Source organism: Neopsephotus bourkii, unplaced genomic scaffold (genome assembly GCF_033783945.1).
Source record: "Neopsephotus bourkii isolate Nb327-2 ecotype Australia unplaced genomic scaffold, CSIRO-AGI_Nbou_v1 NB_1183, whole genome shotgun sequence".
Taxonomy (NCBI): Eukaryota; Metazoa; Chordata; class Aves; order Psittaciformes; family Psittacidae; genus Neopsephotus; species Neopsephotus bourkii.
The window spans coordinates 2,867,520-2,883,386 of NW_026901668.1; the positions used below are offsets into that span (position 1 = coordinate 2,867,520).

Below are 15,867 nucleotides of genomic sequence, written 5' to 3' on the forward strand. Positions count from 1 at the left end.
AATATAATACTGTATGTTGACAGTTCTGCACTGAAGAACTTTCTGTTCTTTAGGGTTATGAGTAAAGCACTCTCATTCCTTTTTTATTAAGCAAGCCTCTTTTTGTTTCGCATCAAAACCGATTGCTACCATAGCTGTATAATAAAACTAGAGAATACAGCACGCCCACCTTTCTCCATTTACAGAATATTTTTTATGATCAGCCCTACTCCTAGCCAAGGATGACAACACACCTTAATACAACAAATGAGGTACCTTAGTCAGGGTATGTGATGTTTATGCCTACTTTACAAGAAAAGGGAAAGTCGAGGGAGAGACATACAACAACTCTCCTGCTATCACATAGCCATCAGATTTGCCGTGTGGAAGGCAGCACGCTCCATTCCCATCCTTTGCTTCAAAGCCTGCCCTCCATACCAGAGGTTCAAGCACAAGTGAAAATGATGTAGTTGCACTCAGAGAAAACACAGTTTAAGTCAGTGAGAAAGCAGAGGGATGAAGAGTTCTGTGTCCTTTTCAAGGTAATTGATGTGCTGTAAACAAAGATGATTGAAATCCTAGGTCTGAATAGACACATGGATGTTAACTGTAGGCAAACAGGGAAATATCTTTGATGATTCATTTTGCGTCTGTATTACTGGCAAAGCTTTATTGTGTTTTCAAAGATACAAAGTATCTTTACAGATCTAAGGGAGTGTATAAAGGGAAAAATCCATAGGTAAAAGATTGTTTTTAAAGTCTTAAAAATATCAGAATGCCAAGATTTATCTTCTTTGTTATACTAGGAAATCTGGTGAGAAGGCAAGGAACTGGGACAAGGACCATGTACTACTTAGCTGGTGAAAGTAGTAAAAAAAAAAAATACATAATTTTGTTAATGTTTCCTCCTTCTTATCCCAGTACAAGACTCACACAGATAATCCTGGAAATATTCCCATCCCTGGAAGTCCTCAAAGCCAGGTTGAGTGGGGCTTTGAGCAACCTGGTCTAATGGAAATTGTCCCTGCCTGTAGGGGTTGGAACTAAATGATCTTTAAGGTCCTTTCCAAACAGGGGCCTTCCAAACCAGTTCTCAAGTGGTCAGTCCTGAGGCCACAACAGCACAAACAAGCAGTGGGTAACTGGAATGACTTCTACCAATGTATAAATACCGAGTGCAGCAACACCTTTGCTGGCTGACACCCAGAAGTTCTGATCATTATCTCCCTCACTGAAGCCTAAGTTTCATCTGGCAGTAACAACCTGGTTCAATTTTCTATTCTGCTGCAAAGATAGGGCAGATGATAGTGCTGAAAAACAAGATTAATATGCAGAAGGTCAAATACCAGAGTAAACAACAGTACCCTACACCCTGCAAACTAAACACCAGTACAAGAATACTAAAGTAGAATTCTGTGCTTATTATCATAGCTGCTGCAAACAACAAATCCCTACATCTAAATCAGGGTGCCAGAGAAGCTTAACATGAGGATCTAGCAAAACCAAAATACAAATGATTCAGCTGATGGTTTGGGTAAGGCAAAGAACAAATATCAATCTTTACTCAGAATTTCTCTTCAGCTCATATAGTTCCTGATATATTGACAGCATAACAGAGCAAAGTGACCCAGGGTTTAGCTTGTCTAAGAGCGTATTTTTTTCTCACATGGATCTCCAGTCCCCAGAGCATAATAGCATCTTTTTCTCCACAAGTTTAGAGTTTTCTTTGTGGTTGCAGTGATGAGGAGGATAAATATTTCACACCTTTTTCACAAGAGAGAACAATTTACTTTGTATCTTTCAAAAAAGACAAGCATCCCCCTACACATTGTCAATTTCATGTGTACTATATAAAGAAACTGTTCAAGTGGTTCTTGTTAGAAAAAGCCAAATATAACAATCCCTTTAATTACAAATTTAAAATGCTGAAAGCCTCTGTAGCTAAAGGAGCTAAAATTAATTGTAAACTATTGAGACAATGAGAGAGTCACAATATTTGCCACTTAGAAACAGCTCTCTCCCTGTCTTCCATTAGTAAAACACCAGAAGATAAAAAATACAAGAAAATATGAATTTAATAAAGGAAAAAAAATAGAAGTTCAGATAAAAAAGCCTGTTATAAGGATGAGTGGATGGATTAGCACGAAGAAATCTTAACAATTGCAAAAGTAAATATGTTTTCTTTCCTTGCAAATACCTCCTCACAAGATATTTTACTTGTCCATCTGATAAATTGATTTGCAGTAGTCCCTCATTCCTCTGGAGTCTGCTTAAGTTCACTTATGGCCTGTATAGAGGGTAATATTTGCTGATTTGAAGTCTGTTTCACAAAAAGCAGACACTGAAGGAGTGGTGCTGAGTAATTTCCCAGGTAAATGGCTTTGCATGACTTACAGGTAACAGGTATCTGTCACCACTCAGGCACCTTTGCATAATGTGAAGTAGCTGCAGCAGGGCAGGAATATAGAGTATTATTCTAATTCTACTTAACCCTAAAACTAGCACTACACAATTTAGCTGGCTTCTGACCCAGTATCTCCTCACTCCCATCAATGGCTTCAAACCTGCAGATATTTGCCCTCCAAGGGGCTCCTTGAGTGTGTGTCTAACCATGGGCCGAAATCTTTACCTGTGTTAACAAAACCAAAATTATCTATGAATTTTCATGGGAAAAATTGGAGGCCATTTGAAGAGACTGTGGAGTAGTGCTTGGAGCAAAGAGAGACTATTTCATAACTAAGTCATTTTGTTTGGGCTCAAACTTATAAGTGAAACACAAAAGGGACAGTTACTTTTGCTAGCTAAGTGAAAAAGGCTAAGTTTAAGCAACAGATTTAGTCAAGAACAGAGGCAGGATAATATTTTTAGTCATTTCTATTGAACAAGCAATATGATTGGGAAAATTACACCAGTTTTCAGGTATGCAAGCCTGAAATAGAAACAGCAGCTTTCAAAGCTCCATGCAAACTGAGAAATGCATTGCTCAGATTTTAGCTAGAAGAGTAACTATAAGATCATTTTGTGAGAGCAAAGGTAGTTAGCATCCCTGTGGAATAAAGTAATGCGATGAGTGTGAGGAAGAAAGAAAACGGATGAGATAATTTCACCCTTGGAAGAACAAAGGCTGGTCACACAGACAAGTAATGTATCTCCTGTGGACCACACAGATTTTAACGAACCATAAACCACTCAGTAGGATCCACATTTCTGGAAGCTAGTAGTGTCCTGAATTTTAGCTTTTAGGCTCATCTTTGGGTATTTTTCTAGTAAGGGGCCTACAGGTCTAAGGATGAGGACCACAGAGTGATTGTTTTCTACAGAGTATTTACTCCTTGTCAGTATGGGTTTTGTTGCCTTTTATAGATTGCCAATGAGAGTTTATTCTGTTACAATATGGTTGCTTAGCTTCCTCCCTACTGCAAAAGCACTTTGAGTACATTCCTGGAAAGGCAAATGCAGAATCTGGAGATGGCATCAGCATTTCTGTAGGGAGCATTTGCTGTTGTACAACAGCAGAGATGAACCAGATCAAGTTCTATATGTTTTTCCCTCAGGTGTGTTTTAGGTGTGTTATGGAGGGTGAAGAGCTTTGTCTGTGCTCAGGATAATACAAATGTGGATTTGTATGAGGTCCAACACAGATGGTTCTGGGAAGGTTTATTTCAATACATAGGCTTCTTTAGTACAGTCTTGAGTGCTTCATGAATTTCATGCAATATCAGAGAAGGATGTGGTATGACAAGCAAAGTTATAAGACTAGAAGTGCTTCCTTTGTACTGAAGTAGCTCCTTGTAAACTTCAAGCAGTTCTTTCAGAAGCATGTATTTTTCTCTAGGGGAGCATCCTTTATGTGTACAAATCCCCTTCTTATTGAAGGCTCTCTTTAGAGCAGAGACAAGGGTATCTGATCTTCAGCTATATGTATCTTATACATATTGTATATATAGATGAATACATATATAGAGATATCTCTCTCTATATATGATGTAGATATCTATATATATCTTGATACCTATCATTAAGGTTGTTGAATTAACAGCAGCAGCTGTGTTAGTTGTCAATCTTCTTTATAGGTAGTTAACCTGTACCCTTGTGCGGTTGGATGTATTAAAAAAAGGGACATCATAGAATCAAATTTATAATGGAGATTCAGAAGCAAGGAATCTCCAGTGTCTGTATCTGCAATAACACTATATTCCTCTGATGTTAGGTATGTCACAGGCATAGTCATACAATTTTTAAGAAGTGTTCTTCCGAGCTAGCCCGTGACAAAATTGATGGTGTGGTGCCAGCAGAGACACAACTAGTTACCATTCATCTCAGACTGCAGAAGCTTAACCAAGTGAACAGAACAAAAAAGTTGTCATTCTTTAGCTCAGAGAGAGGTCAAACATGAAGAAAATAGTGATTTGTACAATATTATCTGTCTATCATTATACAAATACTTTACTAAAGACAAATTTGAAACATATATCCAGGGTCACTTCTCTTTAGTCTTATGATAGCAATTACTTTTCACAGCCAAGCTGGTTTCCCTCTTACAGACTCATTTCTACTGATGTGACTACTTGAAATCACACACAGTCACCCCTCTTACTATCTGCCTATCATTATGACAATGAATGAGATCAATACTATATTTCCCTCCATTAAGACATCCCTCTGTCAAACTGAAAACATTGCAGAACCAGCCCACTTTATGGATGCATGTAGGTTGATGGATGCCAAAAGAACAAAGAGTTTGAACGAGTGTCAGCACTACCTATGAGGTAGACAAGTAAGCCAAAAGCTAGCGTATTATATACTTGCCTAAATCATCATCTTTTTTTATCTAGAAAAGAGTACTCTACCAGCTTTTCATGTTTATCTAGGACTTCTTCGTTTCCATCCATTGCTACCTGTCTTATTCCTGTCTCTATAATGACACTCATGCGGTCAGTGATCTGTTTGGTGATCTTCACACTAATCTGTACAGCATTTTCTCTTCTAACCTTATCTTCTCCAGAATCTATCATTTTATGACATGGAAAAAGCAGCCAACAGTGAAGTCCCAGCACAGTGACTAAGAGCACCAATTACATTCCTCAAACAAGGAGCTTCATTGCACTTAGCCTATAGATTTTAAACAGCATCTCACCTTGCCAAACAGAGAGAATAGTTCCCCCCCCACCCCCAGAGAGACAGCAGCTCTGTCCTCAGATATTGGACTACAAACACTAAAAGCCAGGTTAGTCAATATACAAGTTAATATAGTATCATAGTCACTACCAGAAAACATAGTTTAAGAGAAAGCTTTTCCATTTACAGTATTTGACTTGCACCATTGCTGTCAACATGAGATGGAAGAAATTACCTTATCAGGCCTTTGCTGAAGAGCTGGCAGATTCTCCTGCTTGCTTAATGCAAGCTAAACTGTACTTGATCTCCATGGAAACAATAGGAAACAAATATGCTCAGAAAAGAGTGGACAATCTACTAACATGGGAATTATGTTCAGCTTATATCTACATTGTAGACACATTTTAGTGCTAACCAAGTCACAGCTGGGCAATAGCAGGTATAAATCTACATGCTTGCATTGTACACTGCCATTCTTTCGACTTTCCATCTTTCTTCTTGGATCTTAACATCTCTTCAGGAAAGCGTCTACAAACATTAGAACTTATATCTGTATGTCAGCCGAATATCTTCACCTGGCTTCCAAATAAGCTACCTGATCTAAGCCATATCAGGCTTTAGCCGTTCTCCTCCAGCTACACTTCTTACCATGAAGTCTTAATCATGTCTGCCAAGAGAGTTTTCTTACCCAAGACAGGCTGCTGCCTCTCCTCCCCATCTCACTACTGACACTCACAAATCTGAGAAGGGTCTCAGCAGACCTCCTACTAAGTGGTGCCTAGAGGTTGCCCAAAAATCTTCTTAATATCTTATTTGTCAGTACCAACATGTTCTTAGCAGCAGGTGAGTGTCATGGTTTAAAACAACCAGTAACTAAGTACTACACAGCAGCTCATTCACCCCCTACCTCCCTCCCAAGTCAGGATGGGGAGGAGAATCAAAGGAATGTAAAACCCACAAGTTGAGATAAGAACAATTTAAAAACTAAAATAAAGCACAATACTAATATTACTAATCATAATTCTAAAGGAAATAACAAGGGGAGAGATTATAAAACTCAAAAGAGGAAAGAACACTAATAGATACAAGTGATGCACAATGCAACTGCTCACCACCTGCTGACCGATACCCAGCCCAACCCAAACAGCAGTCTGTGCCTTCTTGGTTACTCCCCCCGGTTTATATAGTGGGCATGATGTGCTGTGGTATGAAATACCCCTTTGGTTATTTTGGGTCAGGTGTCCTGTGTCTGCTCCCTCCCAGCTTCTTGTGCCCCTCCTCACTGGCAAAGCATGAGACTGAAAAGCTCTTGATCAGGGTAAGTGCTACTTAGCAACAACAAAAACATCGGTGTGTTATTAGTATTGTTCTCCGGCTAAAACCAAAACATAGCACTGCTCAGCTACTAGAAAGAAAATTAACTATCACAGCCAGAACCAGGACAGAATGTGTTCTGTCATGAGATAGCAAACAGAAACCATGTCTGAGCTTACAGTCCTCACCAATAGATTCCTAATGCCATTCTAAAATGTTTTTAGGGATATCATCTTTCAAGTAATTTTCCTCCTTATCTGAAAGAAGTAGCACCCTAAACCCTACCAGCTAGCTGGGGCAAGTCAGGCAGCATGCAGTAGCCAGTAAGGTATGGAGATCCTTCAATAGTTCTCTCAAAGTCATTGACAACAGGCCATGAAACCATTAGACAATGCAATGCTACTTGCAGCAGTTATTTCTGTGGCTATTTCCTCATTCTGAAGAGCAATAAAGTGCCAGATTAAGCAGGGAAGCTGGCAAATTGAATTGCACTCACCTTTAGAAAAGTCTTTTCACAGTATGCGTACACTGCAAATCCAGCCTATTTGGAACTACTGGTGAAGAAACTTTCTCTACTGCACCAGAAGGGAACTTTACAAACAGACACTCCAAAAATGTGTAGGTAGTAGCACCCATTCTATAAACTTTGGTTACTAAAGATAAAATGTTCTATACTCTAGCCAGTCTAACAAAAAAGACAGCCAACAACTATCAAAATAGCGGCACAGATTGCGTATAAAGCACTGACTTTATGGACAGTTAGTTCTTAGAATATTTTATATATTCCATGGCCTGTAAGAGACTGGTGAGACTAGAAATGCAACAGCTCCTCGCAGAGTTATTAACTTAACTACTTATAAAAAGTAAAATCTAGCAGTGTTTTCCTGTATACAGCAGAACATATCATCAAGGTGTACACACAGTAACAGGTATGCAAGCAACAAACACCTTGTGCATATGTCCCCCATCCTGAGATGCAGTCCTATGCATTTCTTTTCCAGTAGGCTTCCTCTGAAAAAGAAGCGAAGTTACACATTGAAGCCTTGTGCCACTGCAGGGGCCCAGGGCCAGTCAGTCAGTGCAGAAGCCCTGCAACATCTTTTCATCATGTGTACATTTAGAGAAGTTGTCTTTAATGAAGCAAAACTACCTTCATCATCTTTAGGGTACAGCAGTGTAGCACTTGATTCTTCAAGTGATAGGCTCTTACATTGCCTTTTTATTTCCACCACTACCATTAAAACATCTTTTCACAAGTTCAAAATAAATAAAGAAGCCAAGTCACATACAGAAGGTAACATATTCCAAAAAACACCCTTGCTCACCTACATTCAGCTAAAAGCCAAGCTCTTTCCCCAACCAAAGGGAAACAAATTTAGAAAAGACTAACTTCCAAAGACTACCAAGCATTGTCCTGGCTGCAGCTTTTCAGCAGCATAACTACGTCAGATATTCACATACAGAAATACTATGCAGACTGCTGAACAAAAACTTCATGAAACCTTACTGAACATGCAAACTACTTTGACAGCTTAAATAAAACTAACTCCAGACTCTTCATGCATAAGTCTGATGTCTTAAAGTAGTCCCTTTAATTACTAGCTCAAGAGTTTATATAGCCTTGCTGATGACTGACATTAGGTTGAGAGCTCAGCAAGGCAATAAAAATAAAGCATTGCCTGTCCTTAGCAATAAGAGAAAGTAATTTGAGTCTCTTTATAGACTTCATGGCTCAGCAATAAGCACTTCACCATGTCTGATTGTAATTAATACCTCTGATTCTCTGACTAGCAGCAACATGTCATTCAGGTGACTTCACTTGAAAAAAAATCAGTATTTTGTTAGTAAACACCTGTGTAAGAAGGGCTTCTAAGTGCAAGTGGTTATCCTTGATCCTTCATTAAGGAAAAGGTGGTGGAGTTAAGAGAGGGGAAGGCATGGGAGAGAAAGAAAACAAAAACCCACTCCAAAACAAAAAAAAAAAAAGAAAATCAAAACCATCAAACCAAGAAAAAGAACAAAAAAACCAACTCAAAAACTCTGGAACAAATTTTAGGTCTAACATAAGTATTTTTCCAGGAAAAAAAAACAAGGTAATCAGTGATAAGTCTCTCATGTTTACTTGCAAATGGGCTGTATCACAATTTTATGCACCCTGGGGAAATCCTGCTACCTTATTATTCTGCGCTTCACTAACAAAACAGGTATAATAGTACTGCCTTGTCTCATGAGCTTAGTATAAAGATAAATCTGCTTCTAAACGTAGACAGGCTCTGGGAAAGAAAAAAGTAGCACAGAGTGGCATTACGCCAGGCCATTAGAAGATAATGTGGCATTTCCAGTGCGATGGCCAAACACAAATATCCACATGCCCACTGTGTGCTTGACAAGAGTCATGAAAAGACCAGCACAGAAAGATACTTCTCCTGACACTACAGACATGGCATGAAACTGTTCAGATTGTCTGCTACTGCAAACTGTGAGACCCTCACAGATGAACGAGCTAGTTTATATCACCTAATGCCTATTTCCTACTGGGTGGTAAGTAAAATTAAGTGGTCATCTTTCTTCCATTTGGGACCAATATCAGAAGCAGCATCTCAAATCTTCTAATTTGAATGCTAATTATGACATGCCAGTGCAAACCAGAGGCTAGTGTTGAGTCTTATCTCCTCCTAGATGGGCCCATTTGTTTCTCCTCTCCCTTACAAGTCTATGGAAGTCACATTTGGATCTGCATTCTCAGAAGATGGGGAGCCAACATTCATAATTAAAAGTACAAGGGAAATATAGGGCAATGTTAGATTAGCCTTTTAGTGATCTTAGATAAAAGAAAGAATACACATTTCACAGTGAATTACATCATAAAGTGACTTATATGGAACCAGATCCCCATCTTACTTTCAACAGCAAAAGAAAGTTACTTTAGAGATCTGACAATATTCTTCTCCCCTTCTGAAAGTGAGAGGACTTTTTTTAGTAGTATTATTTTTATTAGTATTATTTTTATTTAGAAATGAGTCAGCAAAGATGAGGAGGAAATGAGCAGTCAGGAGAAAGGTCTTAACCTCCGACACTGAGAGCATTCTTAAGAGTCTTTGTAAGTTATATCCTCCTATTGTCACTATCCATTTAAATGATTATGCATGATGAAATGGAACAGAAGAAAGCAGGGCTTGAGAAGGGACTGTATGCCAGCAGGTGAGTTTTTTTCCCAGTTCAACAATCCAGGTAGCTGGAGAGCAACTATGACCAATTAACCAGAGCAGTTAAGTCTCCTTAAAAGCATTATGGCCTCCCACCCATTGAATACAGACCCTTCCACATGCAGCTGGTTGCCCAGGATTAAAGTACAAATCTAAATCAGCACAAAAGTGTCTCTGCTGTTTCATAATACAGAGCCTGCCATCCTACAAGGGCACACTAGGAGCTGGATACAGTCCAGCACAGCAAGTGCTGTGCATGCACACCCAAGCACTAAGGAGCTTACATACAGAGGGAATACCAGGGAAGCTGGTCGGCTGTAATGTCACTGTTGCATGCCTAGAAATACGATCCCACCAAAACGGAGGTGACATGGCAGACAGGAATATTTAAGTAAGTACCTAATTTGTGTGCTGAATCTTACACAGGTTCCTAACCTCTGGAACATCGTTATTTTCCATGTTTTCCCACATCTTTCTAATGTAAAAGACCCATGAAGATTTTAAAACGCACCTGTACCTCTCTCCACTCTAGTCCTATTTGAGCCACATCACAGAAACCTGTCAGAGGCCAAACCCAGTGCTCAGTCACACGCCAGCCCACATGCACCCTTATTTAAGAAAAAGACTGCAATTTGTGGCAGCCTGCCCTCCTGGGCTGCGTCAGTGCCTGACTCACCCTGAATACACAAATCCTCCCCCCTCCCGCTGATCCCCCAGCCTGTGCTTTTAGTCAGCAGACGTTAATTCAGCAAGACATTCACACAAAAGATGATGCCTATATCCCCACAGCCAGCCTCCGGGCCAGGTTTCAGTGGCACTCCCTGCCTCCAGGCTCTCTGTGCACTGTGAGGCTCTGCTTCCAGTCCTGCAGTGGTTCCTGCCCTCCCTGCTCCCATTTTTGGTAGCTCCAAAGATCCATCATGGGTCATCCCTGCCAGTGTGCATGGAAATGGGTAGGGGTCCTATCAAGCGAGCTCAGAACAGGGGATACACTTGCTAGGGCCATCCAGGCCCTGACACATGCAGCACAAGTGCTGCAGCAGGAGCAAGGGCACCATGCAAGAAGCAGGGCATAGGGAGGGGGGGTGTGTCAGAGGTTCAGGAAGAAGGCTGGGAAATGAAATGCAAAGAGATTAACTAATTTAACAAAAAACACACAGGACATCTGCAACAGACCTGGAGGCAACACCTGTATCCCAGAGCCTGACTGTAACATCCTGCATCCTTTGGAGGAAGCAAGCAGTGCCCACAGTGGCAGGTTTGGGATCATCACCAAAAAGAGAGCAATGCCAGCCTTTCTCATCCGCAGATCATCAACTTATTCTGCTGGTAATCATCTTGACCTGCAGAGCCATTCTGTGTTAGTGATCAGTGTGCTATAGCCTCAGAGACATTTTGGCACAAAACAGCACCTTTTACGTGGATCTTTCAAAACCTAGCATCAAACATAACAAAAAGTAATTGTCATGTCATTACATGGAACTTGGTGTTTGTGTTCAAAAGGCATATAATGCTATCCCTGAGAGATTTTTTTGGAGGCACTTTAATGCTTCTTAATCTTTTTTTACTTTCCGTTTATAAAAGTTACCATTGATCTTCAAAACAATTAAACATATGTTTCTGGTACTTATTTGAATTGACAATATATCTTGGATTTTCAGTGGTTCTGGGCAAAGGAATCAGCACATCTATGAATAAACCAGCCTAAGTTTGAAGTCCTGTTTCCTATCACATGTCTGATTCACTAGCAAATTACTTCAGAGGATAGGAGCTTAATTTCTGCTCACACGAAGTCATAAGTATTCTGAAGTCATAAGGAATGCCTTTATTCCTGTTGCCCGTTTAAAAAGTCAGAATGTATTCCACTGCATAAAAATGATCTATACTTGCAGCTTAAGAAAACAGTTCTTGAAATAAAGCTAAATTAGGTTTAACCATCCCTCACACATCCCAGCCTGAAGGAGCACCCCAGCAACAACCTTTCACATCTTGCAAACATTTGCTACTAATTATGGGTTCTTAGAGCAATAACACACAGCTCTATGTTTCAAGGAAAGAGGCCAAAAGCAGCCTCAAAATTAAGCCTTAGCTTTTAATTTAAACCAGTGCCATACAAATTCTCAAATATACATTTGCAAAAGCTTCCCAAAACACTGCTCTGATTAATGGCTCTGAAAACTTGTAAAAAAGCTCAGCTGTCAAGCATTAAAATGTAGGCTGAGAGAAAGCTCATGTAGAACAGCTAAATAAAAATCTACTGAAACAGCTTTTCCCTATACCTTAAGAGTAGCACAATACAGCAACACACAGCGAAACTCCAAAGAGCCACAGGGCTCACTCTGTACCAGTTCAAGGGCTCCCATACCTGCTTCCAGCAAGTTATTCATGCCACACAAGCTTTCCCTCATCTCTTACACATCAGCCAGTGTTCCCTCATCTACTTTCATTTCCAAACACACAGTCTTCTCTAATCTAAAAGCTCCCCTATTACCGCTTGAGCTACTTTTAGCCTTCAAGTGCTCTTGAATTTCCCTTGACCTGAAGCAGGAGCCAGAAAGAAGCAGGCACAGAAGAAACACTACCCTTTCCAGATTCCTCTTGTTTTTATTCTCAGATCTCACCTTAACAAGCAGCCAAGCCATACTCCAGCTTATGTGCTTCAGGTGACAGCGCTTGAGCAGGGAGCATTGGACAAGATGACCTCCTGATGCCCATCCCAACCTCAACCCTTCTGTGATTGACATTCATTGTGCTTACAAAAGAAATCTAGCATGGATAAGTCTTTCCTGGGAAGTGGTGCTGGGTACTCTCAGACATAGCTGACATGTGAGGATGTCAGCTGGAACCCTGAAGGCTGGAACCCTTCTAGCAAGACTCTGGAAGATACAACATCTGTCCAAGATGAACTTGGGTCTTAAGGCAGAGTATCAGCTGGTAGGGATGTCTGTAGCTAAGAAAATGAGAGGCTGGGGTTTGGTTTTGGTTTTTAATTTCCTGCTCTTCTCACTTCATAAAATTTACCATTTCCTAGATAATTTTTAGTGATTCAAACCTGTGTCTACAACCTCCGTGATACCTTTTTAATTTTCTTCATGAAAGGGTAAGGAAGTTGTTACAAAACAATTTTATTTGTTATTAATGCAAGAATTGCATTGGCTTAGAAACTTAAAATCTAATACAACAGCAGAATGATAGAAATGAATAAAGACACTAGACTACTGGCATTGACTCTAAAATGCTCAATTATTTAAGTTATAGCAGCATTTCTTCTACTCGCAGGAAGTAAGAATATGAGAAACATCAAGGAAGTAAAAAAGCTCTATTGTTTGCTGAGGCTAGAGTCTCCTTCCAATGGCTTAACAATGGATTTCAGCATCACAGGTTTCCAGTTCTCTGTGTGCTTAAAACCAAGAATGAAAAAGAAGATGGTGGGATTTTTCAGCATGTAATGCATTGGGAAAGGAATGCTCTCTTTCAGGGACCAGCTACTATGTCTCCTGCCAGGAGATTGAAGCCTGTTCATACTACTGCAAAACTATTACTGTAATAGCCAAAACTACCCCTGAGTCTCCCTAGATCTGCTGGATAATTTATTGCTGAATATCCAGCATGTCTCATGAAAATTCCATTTGTCAATGCTGACCTGTCGAACCACAGTGCTTCTAATACATGGAAAGGAGGCATTAAGTCTTTCTCTCCCACACCAAAGTGCTATATGTGACAGCACTTCGCTACTTTAAAAGGCTTACTGAAAATCCAGTATCTGCGTGAAGGGCAAATTGGTGAAGGAGGAGAAAGAAGGACTTATAGGCCTCTTAGGGACACAGATTGTGATACGCATATAAAGAAAATCCCAGGGTTCAACATTGCAGCAAAACAGTAAAGCTGCAACTGCTTGATGATTGTACTGCTGTGTCTTCTAACTTTTTTTGGTGTATTCAGTTAGCTATAGATGTGAAGCAAAAAGCCCCAACCTGCTATATCTGAGCTTCCCTCAAGCAAAAAAACAAACAAAACCAGACAAACAAACTTGGATCTGGGTCTTCTGGACCTTTGGGAAAATCTGAACTGCAAGCACTTCAGTTCTGGTCAACACTTACCGAAATCTAGCATTAACCTTCAATTTCCTGTGTTCCTCCTGAGATCACATAGATACTGAATTAAAAACTGATGGGTTTGAACAATTTAATAGTGATGGCAAAATAATGAAGTTTTCCTGCTGCTTCAGGAAAAAAATTCCATTCTGAAGAAAGCAGGCTTCTACCCCCAAGGCATCTAAAGGTTTCATTAGATTATGGGCTTTGTTTTAAGAAAAAGAGCGTATTTTTAAATGGCAAATATTTTTTGCTTCTACAGTACATCAGAAAACTGGCACATGTTATATAACAAAAGTTTCTTGCTGAAGTGTTTGGAAATGATTGGGATGTCTAACCTGCTGAAAAATGATGTTGATAAACTTAGTTACAACCTTTGTGATAGACAGAGAACCGGCCTTTTTAACACGAATTTTAATAAATATCATCAATAAGTGTACTGTGTACAATTATTATGTCATTAGACTAAGGCTGAGATGATGCAGCTGCTACAGGGTTGAACTATCCAATTAGAAATATGAAATGGACAGAGTTTGCCATTGGATCTGAAATTATGATTAATCAGATCATTTTTCACTAGATTAATTGAAACATAACTGATGCGCTGATTCTTGGAGATGCACTAGTAATTCTTTAAAGTTTTGGCTTCTCGAGCTGATAGCAAAAGCAGAGCTTCTGTTGCCCTGTCTGCTCTGTTGTTTATGCATACAGCAACTTCCAATTTACAAAGAACTCTTTCCTTCTCTGGCATTCTTCATCCTCGGTGTTTAAGGAAATTATACTTCCAAACACTCCTGATCAATATTCAAGCTGTGAGGCTTCCTGTTATTTGTGACTCTTTGCAAGTCTCTTCCAGTGAGTGTTTCCAGGGACTTTTCTTAATTAACCCAGCCCAAGCATCAACCAACAGTAAGCACCATCATGGGTTTTCTCAGTATGACTCGTGTGCAGTTGGTTTTACAGATGACATGAAGACTCAGAATTCAGACACCCATAAGGCTGAAGCCAACTGCAAAGCAGGAAGGTGCCATTAAAATACTGGGAGCAAGAGTCAATAAAGAGGGATGGAGTACTAATAGTTACAACATCCCCTTAGGAGGGAATAAAAATAAACAGCTCATGACAGATGGAAGATAAAACCAAGTAAAAGCACTACATGATTTAAAGGGACTAGATTTCCATCTCATCTCCTTCTTACTATCATAAGCTTTGCAGTTTGTTTTCTCCCAGAGGTAATGAAGTCCTGGTACCTGTTGAAGGTGAAAGGGAGAAAACAGAGGTTCTGTTTGAAACAATTAACTGCAATTTTCTCTTGCAGCCAGCAGGACAGGGATTAGAGTTCAAATCAGGACTCATGTTTTTTGAGATAAGTACCAGTTTTAAGGCTCATTTATATTATAGAAAAGGTTAAATTTCACCCTCTTGTACAAATGAAATGATGTTGTGTAAGGAGTTGCATTGCTATAAGCATGAGAACAAAATGAAACAGCAGCATTTGCTACCTGTTGCTGAGTAGTTACCACCCATTACCATGTTCTTTTCTTTTACCAAAGGTTTGCACCTTAAGAAGGAGCAGTGGGGTCAGCAGATGACTCACATAAATGCTCTGCAGTAAGGTATATGGCATATCTTGAACCCTTTAAATGTCAAAATCTCTACTGTTTTGTTTATAAAGCAGTTTTAATAAGTAGTTTAGAACTCTGTTGAAGCACAGCCACAAAGCAAGGTCATCTCTCCTAGTTTTGATATCCACAAAGTAGCACACACCATAAGGCCCCCAAAATTAAATGTCATCCATGTCTGCACCAGTGTGATCCATCCAAGGTATCATAATGTTTTGTTGTTCAGTTTGCATTGCTGGCTCTGTGAGTCATCTGTAATGTATTTTGAAATGGAAATAGGCTGATGATGTGGTGAAAAAAGCCATTCCATGGAGCTTCAAGACTAGCTCTCAGCAATTAGGTAAGGAAACAAAACTAGGCAGAACACTTGGATCTACATAAGAATGTTCAGAGGAACACATTTTCTCCAATTCCTTTATATTGCATGTGCTATTCCATATTTTAGACTGGTTTTACGTTACTGATAAAACCTACATGGCTTAACCAGTGGTTGAAGCCTGCAAGTAAATGAAGATTCTAAGATACTGTAAGCCA

The 15,867-nt window shown here is 39.7% G+C and overlaps 1 long non-coding RNA gene across 2 annotated transcripts; it reads right to left on the minus strand.

Annotated features, from left to right (window-relative positions):
* Positions 1 to 4,389: 4,389 nt before the first annotated feature.
* Positions 4,390 to 8,085, minus strand: LOC133218028 (uncharacterized). Of its 2 annotated transcripts, none has more exons than XR_009727035.1 (3): positions 7,959 to 8,085; positions 7,360 to 7,422; positions 4,390 to 5,625 (listed from the first exon to the last, which is right to left on the minus strand). It is a non-coding gene; the product is annotated as an uncharacterized LOC133218028 (long non-coding RNA). The 2 variants fall into 2 exon arrangements; XR_009727034.1 differs by lacking the exon at positions 7,959 to 8,085 and adding an exon at positions 7,737 to 7,895.
* Between the last annotated feature and the right edge of the window lie 7,782 nt (positions 8,086 to 15,867).